At 43.8% G+C, this 16,713-nt stretch overlaps 1 protein-coding gene across 1 annotated transcript in view; it reads left to right on the forward strand.

The window, feature by feature from the left end:
• The first annotated feature begins 8,163 nt into the window (after positions 1-8,163).
• MICAL3 (microtubule associated monooxygenase, calponin and LIM domain containing 3) overlaps positions 8,164-16,713 on the forward strand; it is a 276,533-nt gene continuing 267,983 nt past the window's right edge. The window contains exon 1 of the mRNA XM_034646041.1: positions 8,164-8,255. The gene's annotated coding sequence lies outside the window, so the exon portion shown is untranslated. The remainder of the gene's footprint in view (positions 8,256-16,713) is intronic.

Genomic DNA, 16,713 nt, shown 5'->3' on the forward strand with positions numbered 1-16,713 from the left:
TAAATTACATTTATATTGTATTGTGTGTGTCACCCAGACTCTGTTGAATTTATACTAGGTTCTCTCAGCTTTAGTTTCTCCTCAGTTCCTTACCTTTTGAACTCTTTGCAAAGCTTCTCTAGAATTGTTTACTCTCCTGGTGATTAGATTAGAAAGGCCAGGCACAGGGTAAGTGCCCATTTATACCATACATCCCCTTCCCTTGTCACTAGATATAGACACACACATCTGCTTGGCTTTCAGCTCTCTACAGAAAGTCCTCATGGAAAGCTGAGGTGGAAACATGAAATCCATCAAATTCTGAAGAGAGAGAAGTATGGACCTGGTAACCACATAAGGCGATGAAGTCAGGACTTCGCTTATCTGTAAATACTTTTTGAACACCCACTAGGTGCTAGGCCCTGTTCTAAGTACTGAAGATCCCACGGGGAACAAAAGAGACAAAAATATCCGCTTTTGTGGATTTATGTCATAGTGAAAGAAAACAAAATTTGAAAAAAGCAAGTAAAATGCAAACAGTAGTTTGTCAGATGATAATAAATGCTGAGGAGGAATAAGAGAGATTGGGAGTGACAGCAGTGGAGAGGTAGAGTTGGTATGCACATTTAACTTTGTTAACAGGAAATCCAGGGTTAGGGGCAGAGCACAGAGAAAATGTGGACCTCCTGCTCAGGACTAGGCTCTGTCAGTGGGATCACTATTCATTCTGGAGCACCGCCCTTGGGACCAACTTATTTTCAGTGTTGCTTGTGAGAAGCTCCACCCTACGTCTCTCTTCCTCACCAGCCAGTATTCATTCCCACACAGAAACTCCAGAGGCAAACAGAGATCCCTGGAAAGTGTGGATCAGTCTGAGAATGAAGTTGCTGAAATGTTTTATCTGCTCTGCCTCAGATTTGATTATTATTGCACGGCAAAGAAAAACCCTGTTCTCAGAACGAGGTGTAGGGTCTTCCCTGAAAAATCAGGAAAGCAGCAGGAGCATCAGAAAACACACTGGACCAGACCTAGCCGGGTTGAGACTGGCAAAACCACATCACATCACTTCCAGGAGCACCACCTCAGATTGCGACCTTGAAAGGGCCCCTTCCTTAAATCCTAAGAAGTTTCTTGCTATTTCCAAATGCTTCCAGGAGATGGCAGCACAGCCTTAAAAGAAGCAGACCTGCCAGAAACAAACTTGCCTATTTAGTGGTATGGATGCCGCAATGAGGTCAAGATTGTGGGGAGGGGGGATTGCTAAAAATCACATAAAAATATGATTGTGTTCTATTTCTGTGTTTCACCCGATTTTTGACTATACAGGACTTCAGTGGTCCGTATGTCACCACTTAACCTTTAGCATTGTTAAGCCCACAAATTGACTCAAACCACCACTGTGACATTCCACTGTCTCCCCTGTCTGAATGTACCCAGAATTTCTCAAGCTAAGACACAGCAATCCTAAACATAAGCAAGTTCATTCTACCTGAAGGAGCGTAAACAGATATATATACCGAACCAGTCTTTCTGACTCAGGGCTCATGACACAATCTTTGAAAGCACCTATCCTCCCTTGGGATAAATCAAGAAGTGGAAATAAGGCCTGATCTATAAGACCAGATCTAAGGTCTGGTCCATGCTAATATTTGTATTATTGGAATCTTTTCTTTTTGGGAAAATAGAGTAAATGAGATGAAAAATGCACATTACGAGCCATCCTCTGACGCCAACCTGGTGTGCCCCACCCTGCTCAGCAGGGTGCTCAGTCTATCAATTTATTGCCTTAATCTGAGGATGCAGATTTGCTCTGCCTGCTCAGAGCAGATGACAAGTGGGTATTTTTGTAGCATAAAGAACTCTAGACTGGAAGATGAGCTATCCCAGTTAGAATACTGGTTCCTTTGGTGACCAAACCAGTCACCAGACCACTAGAAAGTCACTGAAACCCTCTGGGCCTCAGTTTTCTCCTCTGAGGACATAGATAACAACACCTGCCACTAGGGTATTTGTGAGGGTCAGAAGAGTCCATGTGACAATAGCTTACTGAGCTCTCTAAATCTCTGGAATATTTCAGGCTAATATAAGGCCAGTTGGTATAATACATTGGGGAATGAATAAGAAGAAGAAAGAATCTCATTCCACCTCCAAGTTCTGTAATCTTATTTTCTGATCTAGAATTTGACTGGACTCTTTCTTACAAAGGTCAGTCATGTCCATCCTGTCCTGCCCTCTCCAAGCTGGTTCTGCATTCTGTGACAATAGACAGGCAGCGTCCATAGTTGCCCCTCTAACACATCTCTTCCAGCAGGAATGTTGGTGGTAAAGCTCCAGTGAAGTTGAATCACGCCCAGTGTGGACCTTTGCCCCAGAAGCAAGCCAGAGAGATAATTAGCAGGTGGGGATAATATTTCTCCAGAATGGCCAAGTGGTGTGCTCCCTCACTCCAGACCAACATTTTTCTGGCTCTTTTTAAAAGCCTGGACTTGGTGTTCAGGGCAGATCTCAATGCTTCCTATTTGCTCCTCTCCATACAGACACAGCAGAATTCTTTCTTCGCTTCTGTGTCTAAGAAGTAATAGTCATAATCATAATCGTCCTCTATAGTACTTTACAAAAATAAGACAGGTCAATTTATATAGTATGCTATTAACTATGTACTACACACTATTATGAGTGCTTTACACCTGACTCATTGTAATCATCAACAGCCCTATAACATAAGTCTTAGTGTCATCCCTATTTTGCAGAGGAAACCAAGGCACAGAGAAGTTGAGTGACTTGCCAAAGGTCACACAGCAGTGCAAAGAAGGTATGGGACTTAAATCCAAGCAGTTTAGCTCTAGAGTCTTTCTTCTTAACTAATACATAACACTGACCCTACCAAATACTTTCACTTATTTTATTGGAGCTTAACAACCAACCTGTGAACAAGGTAACAGATACATTATTATTATTCCTACTTATAGATAGGAAACTAAAGATCAGACACTGCCCAAGCTCAAAACATCTGGTCTCAGTGGCAAAGCTGACACAATTACTGGAGATTTCTAACCAGATCCCATGCCCGTGACATTCTTCAAAGGGTCACCAGTAGCTCCTCTTCATCACTTGAAGGTGACTGGGGGAGCCACTCTGTGGAGATCTGTTGTCCAATTTCCACTGTTTCTCACCCACTACAGGAGTCAGAGGGTTCACTCAGAGAAATCCAAGCAAATCTTCATGACACCAGACCAAGCCTGAAAAATGAAACCTGTAAAGGCCGCTCCGGAGGAATAAGTCAGCCCTGGCTCTCTCATGGAAGAGTGAAAAGATGCCATCTCCTCCTTGGAATCTTTCCTGATCACACCTGATTCAAGCTAATCACCACTTCCTTCAAACTCCCAATTGTGCTTTGCTTTTTTTATGCCTTTCTTGTTGGCCCTTCCCAATTTCCCAGTGTTCTTACAGTTGTTTGTGTCATTCCCGTCTTCAGCCCAGGAAGGGCCGGGGCAGAGTGTCACTCACCCTTGTGTGGTCTGCCGTAGGTGTGGAGCAGTAAGCACACAGTCCTCAGGAGGGACCCTCCTCTCCCCAGCGGCTCTGCATCATTTGGTCTTGACATTCTCTCGTGAGCACTGTGTGAAGAGGTTGGAAGCTGAGGAGATGCCAGGCCCCAAAAAAGAGAGACCAAAGAAGACCTGGTCTTAAAAGTGTTTTCCTCACTAGCCCAGAAATCCCTGGCATTAATCCTTCTTTGGAGTAATCTATAGCATCAAGGCCACTGTTAATGCGCAGATACTGGTGGAAGAGCAGCACGGGGAGCTATTGCCAGCCACTTAAACCCACCACACCAGGGCTCTCTCCCCTCCCCTCCGTGGAGAGCAGCCGTGGTTCTCAAAACCTGCAGTTTTTGCCCCTAGCAGGCCTTCCAGGGCAAATGGGATGGAAGGGTTCTCAACACACAGTTTTAATATTTCAAGAAGAAATTGTACATTTACCGGGTATAAATGCTTACTTGTTAATAGATTTTACTTAGTAAAAAAAACTTTCCAAAACATAGGATTGATGGAGGGGCAATTAACAGTGATCATTTGTATTTAAAAGGTTGAGAACTATGAGAGAATATTTATGTCCCAAGTTATTTTCTGAAATTATCTCGGAAGTACAATTTTGAGTCAACAAGCCCAAATACCTGAAGGTATTTGAGGAGTGGCAGAGAAGGGAGAAATGTTGGGAGGATTTCCAGAAATCCTAATTTTAACCTCATCCAGGTGAAGGCAGTAAGAAAGAATTGGTATGGTAAGAACCTCAAAGAAGCTTTAATTTTTTTAAATATTTTTTATTATATTATGTTAGTCACCATACAGTACATTCCTAGTTTTTGATGTAAAGTTCCATGATTCATTACTTGCATATAACACTCAGTGCACCATGCAATACATGCCCTCCTTACTACCCATCACCAGCCTATCCCATTCTCCCTCCCCCTCCCCTCTGAAGCCCTCAGTTTGTTTCCCAGAGTCCATAGTCTCTCATGGTTCATTACCCCTTCTGTTTACCACCCTTTCTTCTTCCCTTTCTTCTCCTACCGATCTTCCTAGTTCTTATGTTCCACAAATGAGTGAAACCATATGATAATTGTCTTTCTCTGCTTAATTTATTTCGCTTAGCATTATCTCTTCCAGTCCCATCCATGTTGCAGCAAAAGTTGAGAAATCGTTCTTTTTGATGGCTGAATAATATTCCATTGTATATATGGACCACAACTTCTTAATCCAGTCATCTGTTGAAGGGCATCTCGGTTCCTTCCACGATTTAGCTATTGTGGACAATGCTGCTATGAACATTGGGGTGCATAAGGCCCTTCTCTTTATTACGTCTGTACAAAGAAGCTTTAATTTAAAAACAGAAAACAGGTGGTGAGCATTTGGTAATGCAGATAATTGTCAAATCACTATTTGTACACCTGCAACGAATATAATATTTTATGTCAACTATACTTCAATGAAAAAACAAAAACAAAACAAAACATTGAAGGGCAGGCCTTCAGTTTACCAATCCTGGTAGTCTCAGTAAGCCCTAAAACTGGATTTCTTACTCGTTGAGTACATCAAGTAAAACAAATATTTGGTCAACACTGTTCCACATGTCCAAAGCCTAAAACCAATCATGTAACAAGTATAAAATAAGTAAAAGGAATTGCAGTTTGCCTTTGTGTTTGTTTTAGTTATTATCCTCAGTGACCTCAAGAGCATCTTGGTACTGCACCCCTCGCCTAGTGCCATGGTGCATAAATACTCTGACCCCACGCAGCAACTGTTTCTGGAGCAGAATAAGAATAACACCAGAAAGAACATTAAAAAGTTAGTAAAGTGAGGAAAACAGATGTCTCACCATATTTTTTAACCAAGAGCAATTCAGTTTGTTTCAAAAATTAAGGACTACTCAGCAGAGCTCCAATCTGTTGTTGTAAAGGTTTCTTCCTCTGCAAATCAGTGTGCTCAGTGGGAGGGAAAAATACCTTTCGTGGGATTCACTGAGGCTCAACTCTGGGTGGTGTCGTTCACACGGAGTCTGTGTGAAGGCACCCTCTGGGATTGTGTTGTTTTACAACCTACAAGTCCCACCATGGCAGCCCTGCTTGTTGGGCTTCCATGCTGACATCTGAAAACGTCTAGTTCTTTCTGCAGACAGTTGTTCCTCGTAACAAGGAAGAACCTTCCCATCCCCGCATCCCCACTCTTTTGTATTCACTGGGGATGGGCTGCATGACAGACAAGCTGCAGTCAAGCTTGTGTGGACTTGCCTGTGGGAAGTTTTCTGGAAAGATTATCATGAATGGTAAGGCATGGTCACCATCCCTTTTATTTCGTGTCCCGTTGGGAAGTTTGTTCCTTTGAGTCTGGTTCTGAAATACAGTGGGACAGTGGAAGCCAATTCCGAGGAGGCTCACCGCACCCTTTCTCTAATCAGTCATGACAAAGGGCGATCACCTGAGCAGCATGAGTGAGTGGGTGAGTTCCCAGTTCTACCTGACAGCCGGGTCTAAGGGACTAGAAAGAACAGAGGTAGAAAAACATGAATCACATGTTACCATAGCAAATAAGGAAACTCATGTGTACACAAGCTTTGATTGAAACTACCATATTATTACAGCCTAGGAAATAAACAGAAATAAAAGGTCACCTCTTCCTTTCCTTTCAGGGCCATTTGGAGGGGTTCCATTCCCCTCCAACTCCTTTTCAAAGGCATTTGTCATTACCACATTCACAAACTAGCCCTTGTTGCCAGAACTTCCGTTTTCCATACCTAAGAAAACGTTCTCTGGGGTAAAAGGATCACAGAATAGATTCTGCTAGAGTTTTACAACCTGAGATCTGCCTGTGTGATATCTGCTCTTCTTTTGTCTTTTAACTATTTTTGTTAAAATGACACATATCCAGAGTGAAAATAATCCTTGACAAGACAGAAAAGTATAAGAGAATAAGAATCATCTGAAATCCCATCATCCATAAATGACAACTTCTAACATTTTGATGAACATCCTTCCACAAATACACTATGCTGCCCTGTGACTTGACTTACTCATTCAGAGTATGTCATAGGAGTCCTTTTTATTTTTCAATGGGATATTGCTGTTACACACTCCCTAAAACAAGAAACAAATAATCCTGCTGTTATTTGTAACAATTCACACGTTTATAGTTCTTTGTAGCTAAAAAGCACTTGTACATCCTTTATCCTGTATCATCCTGAAGCTGGAAGGAAAACTCTGGGGAGTCCATCTCCCATTCTTATGGGTTTAATTCTAATCATCCCTCACAAATCTTTACATTACTTTATTTGATTATCACAAAGTAAGATGATTGAAAGTGAGATAAGTATCCACAATGCAAAAATAATGCATTGTCAAAACTACATTTACGCAATACATTAATAATAGTCATAACTACATATACTGAGGAACTAGTGTGCGCCAGTCTCTGGGCTCAGTCCATTGCATGCATCATCTCATGTAATCCTCACTATCCCTGTGTTAGAGACACTGTAACTAAGATTTAGAGAGCAGTGATTTGGTCAAATTTCCACAGCAAATCCAGGTGGGATTTTAATCCAAATGTGTCTGGCTTTAACATTCCATGTTTGTTTGTTTGTTTTTTAAGACTTTTATTTATTTATTTGACAGAAAGAGCGCACAAGCAGGAGGAGCGGCAGGCAGAGGCAGAGGGAGAAGCAGGCTCCCCGCTGAGCAGGACTGGGATCAAGACCTGAGCCGAAGGCAGCCGCTTAACCCACTGAGCCACTCAGGTGCCCCAACATTCCTTTTATAATCACCGCATCATCCTGCATTTTATAACAACTAACCTTAGTACAACGCTGTACAAAACACTTTTCTCTGACTAAACGTTCTGAGTGTCAAAATAATCTTTCAGATCTCCAGAGAAGGGCACACTTAGTAAGATCTTTCAAAAATCCTTCCTGCTGCAGTGAAATCGATTTCTTCTTGGGGGAACAAAGGTCAGTCTCATCCACAGAGACCAACCTCTTCGTCACATGCATATGCCAGTTGCGAAGATGTAAAGCTGTGGAGCTTAGATCAGGTCCAAATCATTCCTTCTTCATGACTTCCTTGTGCTGTACTTTCGGAGAGGAGGGAGAGAGCATTTATTCTTGATGATACGAAACTAGAAATGATGAAACAAAATAGAAGGAGATGCAGGGAAACCATTAAAAGCAGGGTGGGTGGAAGGCATATACAAGGAATTAAACAGCATCTTTTGACATACAGGCAGAGTTGGTTTGTGGAGGCAATTAGGCAATGAAAATTAATATTTTCTTCTTTAAAGATAACAATTTTTATTTATAAAGCACTCCTTGCTGGAATGAGCTCAAAGCATCTAATGGCTGCTAGCTAATTACCCCACCCAACAATCTGGCAGCCAGGAAAAGAGAGAGATAATTATCCCCATTTTGCAGGCAGGGAGACCGAGCCACAGAAGAGTGGTGCCTTGCATGAAACCAGAAAGCTGAAAATAGAAGGCAAGCCTCCTAATAGCACCCTTCTACCCCACTGTATGTTTAGATACATAGACTCCTGAGGAAGGACAACCCACTGGCCTGAAAAAAGCAGCCGTCTCTCATTGGGAACTACAGCTCCCAGCAGCCACCGAGAGGAGACAGGGCTGTGCCTCTAGTGCCCATTCCAGATTCCCAAATATGGAGAAGGACTGGGTTTTGGAAGAGGAACAGAATGCTCACCCTTGAAAGAGAGGGAGAAAAAGAGGGAGTATGAGGTAAGTTTGGAATATTTAACTCTATCTCCTAAATGTCTGCCCAGTCTTTGAAATATAGCAGCCAAAGTCATGATCTTTTAATAAGTCTTGCTAGAAGATCTCACTCTGTAAAACAAGCAGTTACTTTAGCAGAACTCTGGTTTTTCCTGAGATTAGATATGTGCTGGTTCGGTTCTAGGAGATCAGAGACGCTTCCTCTAAGCCCAACCAGCTCGGAAGGTGGTGGTGGTGGTGAGAAAGATTTCCGAGTGAAGAACAGCTCCGCTGTGATAGGAGCAGACATTCCAGAGGCTGGGGCTGGTGGCTGGTTTGCTGAACCCAAACATGAGCAGCCCTGGGAGGACAAGGGTTACTCTTTTTCTGCTTTGGAGCCAGCTGAGCCTGCCTGGTGGGAAAGGCATGAAAGAACCCTTTCCCCCATTCTGTCTCATTCTGTCAACAAACACTTATTAAAGCACCTATGCTCAGGGCACTGGGTTAGATGATGAGGGGGAAACAAATCATAAGACCAGATTTCTGTCCTCAGGATGCTTACGATTGGGGAATTGGGTAGGTACAAAACGAATGATGGAGCAAAGGGAAGAAAAAGACAATGCAAAGCTGCCTATTATTTATACTTTTCATCCAACATTTAGTTATCGATCGATCACCCACCATAGGCCAGGCACTGTTCAAGCCACTTAGAATACAATGGTGAAATAACCAAAAGCAAAAGCTCTTGCCCTTGTAGATTTTACTGTCTGGTAGCCCCTGGATGTCTGGGGGAAGTGGGAACAGTGAGTGCAAAGCCTTGAGATGGATATGAACTTGGTGAGTTTGAGAGCAAGCCAGTGCAGCTAAAGGGGAGTGGATGAAGACAAGAACAGGAAGAAGTGAAGTCAGAGAACTAGTCTTGGGTCAAATAACACAGGGCCTTATAAGGCTAAAAAGTATGAATTAAGTTCTAATTGGGAAGCCATTATTTTTAAGCAGTGGTTAGTTATGATTTGATGTAAAGTGCCAGATGAGGAGAACAGACCTGTAAAGGAGTTTGGAGAACAGAGGAGAGGTATCACTGAACTGGGCTGGACAAGGAAGCCTTCTCAGCAGAATGGGATGCAAACTGAGTGTCAATGATTAAATAGGATTTGGATCTAGAGAGAAGGTATTCCAGATGGAAGGAACTCCAGGAGCAAGGTGTGCAGTTAGGATGGCACATGGCATGTTCAGATCATCAATCTGCCATAGATGTGGTCATATGGGGGCGTAGTGTATGGTGAGGTTGGAGGGGGAATTGGAAAAATGTAAGGTCTCTGTGTCAAAAGGTTCTGAATCTCAGACTAACAGTAACTGGGAGATTTGAATGCACAGAGGCATTATTCACAGGCTTCAATATCCAGTCACAGAAGCTGGTCGTCACCAAGGGCCAACATTTTTCCTCTAAGAGACTTGTTGCTTTGCAGGCTTTTGAGTCCCATATTGAAATCGAGGCAACCAAGTTGCACAATTCCAGAAGGCACCATTTACATTGTGCTGTATGTGAAAGGCGCCCCCTATTGTATGACATAAACCACAGGGCAAATGGTGCCTCTAGAGGTGTGGAATAGCAGAGGCCCTGATTAACATTTTAAGGAATAAAGTACCAACCTGCCACACAGTGCTTTAGTAGCTTCCATCACCTTTAAGATTAAAGGCCAGCTGCACTGGCTGCAGAATCAATGGGGATGAGGGGAATCACCTGAGGGAGAACTGGAAGGGAGAACGGAAAAAAGAGAGATTCAACAAGGAGGCAAGGGAAGAAGCACTTAATATTGGTCATCCTTTTGCCTAGCAGAACACAAGAGGGAAGTAAAGGAACTAGGAGAAGAAGGGCAGCAAGAGGGGAGAAGATGATTGCTCAGGTAGCTGAATTGCAAGTGGTTTTAGTAGATTGCCCAGTGGCTGTCGTCATTCTCCTGCAGGGTATCCTGGTACTGCTAGTCTGTGGGTTCAGGAGGGCAGCAAGCTGCTGAGCCCAGCTATGGGGGGCGGGGTGGGGGGGTTGTCTTATGAAGACCCCACTGCTGAGACAGTTAGATTGACCACCCAGTTACTTTACTTTATAACCACCCACTTAAGTTATGTCTATTTAAGCACATCACCAAGGAGTCTCCCAGCTGGATCTGGGGAAACCATGGTGTGGTTGCAACAGATCAAAGCAGAATAAACTCAAAGCAAATGACAATCCCCTCTGTGCCTTCTTCTTCCCTCAACCCTCGGCAGCCGCACAGAGAAGGGAATTGGCATGAACAGGAAGCAGGCAGAACGTTGCGTGTGTACATGCTTCCCCAGCAAAGGGCAGGGGGTGGTATGTCTGGGATTGGTATGTTCTCTGCCCAGTCTGATCCATTTTACATTCCCAGTAATAAGTAGTAGCAGGGGCCTGGGTGGCTCAGTCGGTTAAGCAACTGCCTTCAGCTCAGGTCATGATCCCAGAGTCCTGGGATCGAGTCTGACTTCAGACTGCCTGCTCAGCAGAGACCTTGCTTCTACCTTTCCCTCTGCCCCTCCCCCTGTTTATGCGCATGCATGCGCACAAGCTCTCTCTCTCGAATAAATAAATAAAATATTTTTTTAAAATTATGGTAGTAGCAATAAACATTTTCTTGGGCTGTCACACTGAGTTTCCACGCTCCCTCAGACATGGCAGACCCAGTAAACACAAAATGAACCATGTACCCAAATTCCAACAGCATTACCTCTCCAGCCTCTCATCTTTCCTCCTTTCCTGTATAGTTGTTGCATTTGGAATAGTACTGTCCTTTAGTTCCTGCACTAAACACAACCGCAGCTGCAAACACTGCTGCCATGCCCTGCCCCACTCTGCAAATGCCCATTTTCAAGAACCAGTGAAGAAATTCTTGACTTTAGAATAGTAGTCTCAAAGTTATGTGGACAGAATCTTTGATCCTCTGATCTATCGAAGAATATCATAGCTGTGTTCCATCATGATGGCTGAGAACCTCTGCCCACCTGCCTTTTTCTCACTTTCTCTTCCACTGGCACAACTGTGCAGCTTACTCCTGTACCCAGGCCCAGAGAGAACGCGGCTTTGACTGAGAGCTGTAGTCACAGACTGCCCATTGGTGGCCCAGCCAGTAGGACTCTTTTGAGGAGCATGGACTCATCCCCTCTACTGGAAGTGCTTGCCTATCACCTTCAGGATAAGTCCCTACCTACTTTCCCAGCCTTATTTCTCACACCCACAGCTCCAGGCCTAAAGCCCTCTGCCATTTTTCTGACCAACCCTGTTCTCTCCAAGCTGGGGACTTTGAGCAAATTAGTCCCTCTTCTTGGGAGCCCTTTCCTACTTCCTGGACTGCACTAACCCTCCAGAGTTCGGCTCAATTATCATCTCCTCTGAGGAGGTTTTCCCGAATCCCTTTTCACCTCTCTCAGGTACCTGAAGTGCCTCTCTATTCCTGTAGCCCCCTATACTTAGCTGTGCTGTAGTATGCTAACTGTCTGTTTACTTAAATGAATACCCCCACTAAACTATTAACTCCCTCAGGGTAAAGAGCTGTGTATTTTATTTCTGTGTTTCCAACTTCTAACCCAATGAAGTCATGGTGATCTTTTGTTGAATTAATAAATGGCCAGGATCCTTTGGCCTAATGAGTAACCAGGTGTCCACCGGTGAGGCAAAATAAAGTAAAGCCATGATCTGTTTTCCAGGCCAACCACCTGTCTTATTAACTAACACACCCATTTCCTGGAAAATTCTCCACCTATGCTCTTAAGCCCTCCCTCGCCCTTCCCCCCATCTCCACCCAGTCATCACCCCCACATTTTGCCACCCTCTACCCTAAGGCTTCCCTCAGTATTCACTGGGCTAAGAGACACTAGTGTCTTTCTGGATTACCAAAAAGAGAACATCTTGTGTTTTGGATATCAACCTTCCCTTTCTTCCTCAATCAGGAGAACACTGGCTTCTGGTACCATTTCCAAACTGTGTGATGTGCAATGAAGGAAAGAGACGACTGAGTTCTCAGTGCCCATCAGACTTATGTATGTGGCATATAATGCTGCCTCTGAGGACCACTATAAGTGAAGCTCAACGTGTCCTTTTTTCTAGCTGGGTTAGTTCATCCTAACAGAGCCAGAACTCAGAGTGCTGTGTAGGGAAAGCAGTTTGGAAAATAGGGTCTTGATCTGAAAAACTGTTCTGGAGTCTGGAGAGAGCCCTAGCCTGGCTCAGAACATCTGGGTTCTCTTTTGGGGTAACACAGAACAAGTTACTTACTCTCTGATCCCCAGTTCCTTTATCAAGGAAATTTATCAAGAGGGATTACAGGATGCCTGGGTGGCTAAGTTGGTTAAGCATCTGCCTTTGGCTCAGGTCATGATCCCAGGATCTTGGGATCGAGTCCCGCATCAGGCTTCTTGCTCAGCAGGGAGCCTACTTGTCCCTCTGCCTGCCCTTCCCCCTGCTTGTGCTTATACTCTCTCTCTGACAAATAAATAAAATCTTAAAAAAAAAGGATAGAGGGATTAGGATAAGTAAATTCCCATTCCACTGACCTTGCTAAGTGACAAAGATAAAATGCAGCCTAAGTATTGAGGCATCTGTGAGGTTTCTCTGTGATTCCCATTGTCCAGATCACCTTCATCAAAATCTTGGCAAGCTCATTCCCTGCCTTAGCTGTCCACTCCTGATACGATCAATCTCAATTTCATTTTTCTGAATTTTCTTTCTCATCACTGGACCTTTGCAAACTCCATTCCTTTAACTTAAAAGGCTTGGTCTGATCATCCCTACCCCCACATCTTAGGTTGACATCAAAAAGGAGAGACTGTGTCTTACATTGTATCTTCAGCAGTTAATACAGCACATGGCTGCAGTGGCTCCTCAGCAAATATTGGATGAATATATGAATTTTTCCATGATTTCCCTTCTCATCCCTGCTTATTTTTTCATTGCTATCAAGATGGCAATCTTTCTGACCTCATCCTGTGGGAATACCATAGAGATTAGCTAATTAATAAGGGTAAAGCTCTCCTGACATTTGTGTTAATGTTTAACAGAAATAGCCAGGAGTGTGGTGACCCAGGGAGACAACAGTGAAATCCTATGGTCTTCCGAAATCATCGGGACATCAAGTTGCCCCTGCTCTCCTCTCACGGCACAGACACTCAGCAGGAGGCCTGACGCTTGATCATCATTGTTCCCTGGAACCTACTTTCTGCTCTTGGCAAGGCCTATCCCCAGGATCCATCCTGGGGATTAAACTCCAGCCCACCATCCCCGTGGACATTGCCTCTCCCTCTGGGGTATTCTTGCAGCTGTCAGACAGCTGGAGCCTTTGGAAGCACTACAAGGTCTGGAGGCCAGAGTCACCTGTTGCCAAGGTTCCCAACCTCTCTTCCTCCTTCCCAGAGCAGATGTGGGGTTCTAGGAATTTGAGGAAGGGCAGTTTACTTTGTTCTTCCCTATCACAGAAAAATGGAGTGGAATGGTCACTAGCAGTGAATAAATCAAAGAAAAAACCCATGCAAGCTAGAGACCATTGGAAAAAATCAGCAAATCCATGAATTATCCTGTTTAAACCAGAAATGATAGTTTGGACCTTTACTTAATAGATTGTCCTGAAATTACAGACCATTCATGAAGATAAATGCATGAAGCTATGTTTTAGTCCCTTCTTAATCATTGAAGACTTTGGCACCAAACTTCTAGTCTTCCACTTTATGCCAAGTCTTGCTATCATCCTGGGGAACTTCAAATGTCAAACAGACCAATTATTTATAAACTGGGGATCACAAACCATTAGTGTGTCATGAAATTGATTAAAAGGATTATGATTAGAATTCTTTTTAAGAAACAGAATGGAAATAAAAAATCACATGTAAAAATGGTGGTTTGGGGTAAAACATTTATTTCAATAATATAATAATATATTACTATTATTATGTAACATATGCTAATAATGTATTATTTCAATATCAATACATACATGTGTACTAGTCATTATGTAAAATACATTTCTTTTTTTAAGATGTATTTATTTATTTTGAGAGAGAGAGCACATGGTGGTGGGGGGCAGAGGGAGAGAGAGAATCTCGAACAGACCCCTCACTGAGCATGGAGCCTGATAATGGGGCTCAATCTCATGACCCTGAGATCATGACCTGAGCTGAAACCAAGAGTTGGACATTTGACTGACTGAGCCACCCAGGCACCCCTAAAATATATTACTTACTGTGGGCCATAATCAAAAGCTTAAAATGGATAGGAGTGCATACAATAAAATATTATTTAGCCTTAAAAGGAAGGAAATCCTGACACATGCTACAAGATAGATGAACTTTGAAGAAATTATACTAAATGAAATAAGCCAGTCACAAGAGGACAAATACTGTAATGATTCTATTTCTATGGAGGCACCTAAAATAGTCACATTCTAAAGACAGAAAGTAGAATGATGGTTGCCAGGGACTGGGTAGGGGGCAGGGAATGGAGAGTCAGTGTTTAAGGGGCACAGAGTTTCAGTTTTGTAAGATGAGTTCTAGGGATGGATGGTGGTAATGGTAACACAACAGTGTGAATATACTTAATTGCAATCAAAATACTTATTACATTTACTATGATGCATTTAATACTCTTAAAATAATCAAGAGGGTAAACTTTATGTTTTGTGTATTTTACCACAATTTTTAAAAAAGCTATCAGAGAAGGAGGGACTTGGGAAGATGGCGGAGGAGTAGGGGACCCCTTTTTAGGCTGGTCCCGAGTCGAACTGGATAGGTACCAGACCAGCCTGAACATCCACAGAATCAGCCTGAGATGCAGGAAGATACATCTGGATCTCTCAAACGAACATCTCCAGCACTGAGTATTGAGGTATGAAGCAGGGAGCCGTGAATCCGCGCACAGATATCGGAAGATAAATGGAAGGGGGAGGGAGCCGCCGTGTCCGGGCGCTGGGAAGTGGTAGCCACCTGCACGGGGGAGTGGGCGGACCGCGGACCGGCACCCGCGAGATAGCAGACTGAGACTGTGAGCTGGGAAATGCGTGCCACCAGACTGAAACGGAGCTCCGGTGTACTCACTGGAACCAGACTGAGACCGGGAGCTCCAGGAGCATGCGGGGCGGCTGGCAGCTGGTGGCTGGCAGTGTTAGAAACACAAAGGACAGAGACGCGCCGGCCCTGGAAGTGAGGGCTGGGATGCTGGGTGTGGGGTGCACATTCTGGGATGCTTCAGGGCTCAGCAGCACCAACAGAAACAGAGTTAAAGTGACCAGATCATCAGTGGAGAATGGCCCGCGATACCCTCTGTTCTGTCACAGAGGCTGAGATTCGGCCACTGCTGCTCTGTCTCTAAGAAAAGGCACAGCAAACCGCCAGGGGAAGCCGCCAGAGAACAAAATCCTGGAAACACCAGCTCAAAGTGTGCCCATCCCCATTCCCCCTCGCAGGAGACACGGAGACCCTACCCAAACAGAGTTGCCTGAGTATCCGCGCGGCAGGCCCCTCCCCCAGAAGGCAGCTGAAAAATCAAGAAGCCCACATCCCTAAGATCCCTATAAAACAAGGGCGCACAGCCAGGATCCTGGTCAATAATTTGGGCTCTGGACAACCCCGCAACCTCTCCTAATCAGAATGACGAGAAGGAGAAGTCCCCCCCAACAAAAAAAAAAGACAATGAGTTTGTGGCCTCTGCCACAGAACTAATGGATATGGATGTAACCAAATTATCAGAAATGGAATTCAGAGTAACAATGGTCAAGATGATGTGTAGACTTGAAAAAAGTATTAACAAAAATGTTAATGAGAATATAAAATCTCTAAGGGCGGGAATGAGAGTGAATCTGGCAGAAATTAAAAATTCTATGAGCCAAATGCAGTCAAAACTAGAGGCTTTGACGGCCAGGGTAAATGAGGCAGAGGAACGTATTAGCGAATTGGAGGATGGGTTAGTAGAAGAAAAACAGAAAATAGAAGCTGGACTTAAAAAATCCACGCCCACGAATGTAGGTTACGGGAGATTACTGACTCAATGAAATGATCCAATGTCATAATCATCGGCATCCCCGAGGTGGTGGAGAAAAACAAAAGTCTAGAAGAGATATTTGAACAAATTGTAGCTGAAAACTTCCCTAATCTAGCAAGGGAAACAAACATTCATGTCCAAGAGGCAGAGAGGACCCCTCCCAAGCTCAACCATGACAAACCTNCTCAACCATGACAAACCTACGCCACATCACATCATAGTGCAATTCGCAAATATTAGATCCAAGGATACAGTATTGAAAGCGGCCAGGGCAAAGAAATCTCTCACGTACCAAGGCAAAGGTATCAGAATTACGTCAGACCTGTCTACACAGACCTGGAATGAGAGAAAGGTTTGGGGGGGCATTTTTAAAACTCAGAGAAAAACATGCAGCCAAGGACCCTTTATCCAGCAAGGCTGTCATTCAGAATTGATGGAGAAATAAAA

Source organism: Ailuropoda melanoleuca, chromosome 16, assembly GCF_002007445.2.
Source record: "Ailuropoda melanoleuca isolate Jingjing chromosome 16, ASM200744v2, whole genome shotgun sequence".
Taxonomy (NCBI): domain Eukaryota; kingdom Metazoa; phylum Chordata; class Mammalia; order Carnivora; family Ursidae; genus Ailuropoda; species Ailuropoda melanoleuca.